This window comes from Arctopsyche grandis, chromosome 10 (assembly GCF_051622035.1).
Source record: "Arctopsyche grandis isolate Sample6627 chromosome 10, ASM5162203v2, whole genome shotgun sequence".
Lineage (NCBI taxonomy): Eukaryota > Metazoa > Arthropoda > Insecta > Trichoptera > Hydropsychidae > Arctopsyche > Arctopsyche grandis.
Genome location: NC_135364.1, coordinates 15,270,412 through 15,273,100, shown reverse-complemented (window position 1 = coordinate 15,273,100; position 2,689 = coordinate 15,270,412).

The window sequence follows — 2,689 nt, the reverse complement described above, 5'->3', positions numbered from 1 at the left end:
ACATCGTCAGCATTATCATCTACAGTCGCTCACCATCCACTGCTGGATGAAGGCTTCTCCAACACGCCCCCACTCCTATTTTGCGCAACTCTCATCCATCTCACACTACACATTTTCCTAATTTTGTCCACCCATCTTCTCTGTGGTTTTCCTTTTACTTTTGCATTCTGTCGGGTACCATTCTAGCACTTCTTTTGTCCATTCTTCTAGCCACGTAGCCCGTCCATTACCATTTTCATCACTTCACTCTATCCACTGTATCCACTACTCTTGTCATACTTCTCACCCACGTATTCCGTTTCCTGTCTTTCCTCACTATGCCAAGCATACAGCGTTCCAGACTTGTTTGAGTAGGTACCTACATAAATAATACAAATGTTACTTTTCATTTCTATAAGTTTATTAGTGTTGAAAAAATTGTGTGACTTTTCTAAGAAAAAAAAATTCAACTTCCGGTTTATCAAATTTTGTCATAAACATGATATTAATTCAAAAATTATGTTGAATTTACTCACGAAGAGCACATATAATTTAAGGATTGAAAAAAATAGCAGAAAATAAAGTGAATAAGAGCATCTGCAAATTTCGGTTGATGGATCTCTAATAAATGTATTATGATACTTGATATTAAACTGGAACTAATAGATATAATATTTCAGTTCAATGCGAATAAAAGTTTCGGAGAAAAATATAAAACAACCTCAAAACTCTAGAATAAAAGTGCTACTTCCGGTTGAGAAGAAAAATTCTAGTGTATGAAATTCATCATACTTATTACTGATTACATGTGAAAAAGTTTCAGCCCAATCCGTTGAATGGCTTAGGACAGCGGTTCCTAACCTTTTTTGACTTGCGTACTACTTGGTATAACATTACGCTAAAGTGTACTGCCATATAAAGATGATTGTATTTCATGAAATTTATTACTGCAAGTGCTATTATATAGTATTTGTATGATAAGGAATGTGAAGACAGGGTAGACGCACTGGATCTATTTTAATATACTCAAATTATAATATGCTCAAAGTTTAATATATTTATATACTATTTCGTCATACTTCTATGTATTGCTGATAAATGGTTTAAATAAAAACACAAAATTACAAAGTATTTAGTACATATTTATTTTTTCTTTATTAAATCTCCTTACAAAATAAATTTAATGAGATTTAATGAATTCATCGATACGTCGACTAAGATTAATTAAGATAATGTTTATGAATTATATAAAAAATATTTCTATTTATGATTGTAAATCATTTATTCCTGCATGTCCGCCATTACTGTTTGATTTTCGCGTACCACGAATTGGGTACCGCTGGCTGATGAGATAATTGAATCCAGAAATTGTACAAAAATATGATACCTATAAGGGGAGATACCGATTCCGTTCAACCTAAAATTTTGCTATTCGAACTACCTCCAAAATACAGACACATATTTTAAAAACCATGAAATCGTGATCAGTGATCGATTCTGAGTTCAAATCAGTCAAAATTTCGAGATCAAATTTTTTCATGTTCACAAAACTTCATCTATTGTCATTACGTATGTACATACATACATAGATAAGGTAAAAAACCACCGATACCAAATACAAGGCGTTCGCTAGTCGCCTTATTAATTTCACGTATTGATCTACTCGTCCGGATAAACAGGCCATATTGAAAGTGTTTGACACACAAGTGCACATATATACATAATACATATACACCGGTCTAGCTATGTTTATGTATACGAGTTGTATACGGCTTTGCGTGTGGGCAACGAAACATATTTTTGCCCATCTGTTGAGTTTTGACGAGTGCTCTCCTCCTACTGGAACCACCAAACTCCCCTTTATTCCATACACAAAGGTATCGAAGAGTACAAGGGACCTTTGACCCGGTTGGGTACTTGCAAAAATGAGAACTGCCAAACTACAAGCATATACAGTATTTAAAATTCGACGATGTTACAATCTGTGAAAGCTTTGCTTTTTTATTTGTGTTTCGAACCCTTTTTTAGGGTGCGGGTAATTGTAAACAAGTCAAGGGTCCATGCAGACTTTGTGATGATTTATTTTTCTTCTCTTCGTTCCACTCGTTGAATAAATTGTACAAGACCTGTGGGTGTTTCCATGGAGAAATGTATTTTAAATCAGCGTATGTATGTACACTTACATATGTATGTAGGTATACAATGTTCAACTTGCGGTTTCCATTTAAAGCTCTGATTTGTAACAACCATTCCACCTTTAAGCAGTAGCGAAAAACTCGCCTAATCCAGCGTTGAGCGATAAGAACTTATTCAAAGCAGAAATTCCGAGAATCTTCTTTACAGCTATGTACATATGTACATATGTAGAGTTAGAGCGCGTGTCCTCAAAATATGCAGTGAAATTTTCCTCTCGGTTACATTCGACTATCTTGTTTTCAGTTTGTAAGGGATTATATAATTGAAATATTTTACAAGCTACGGGAAAATACCCACCCTTATACGGTAGTCTTTGCCATCCCTTTACACTCATACTTTCAAAGGGTCCTATTTTTGGAAGTCAAAATGTCAAAGTTTGTCTTAAATTGTATACAGATATATTATACTCATGTACATGTAAAATAAAAATATCGAATTTATAACGTCTGGCTGAAAACACTCTGGAAATTACCTCTGCCATTTCCGAGAAGCTTTTCAATCGAAAATCTAGTGC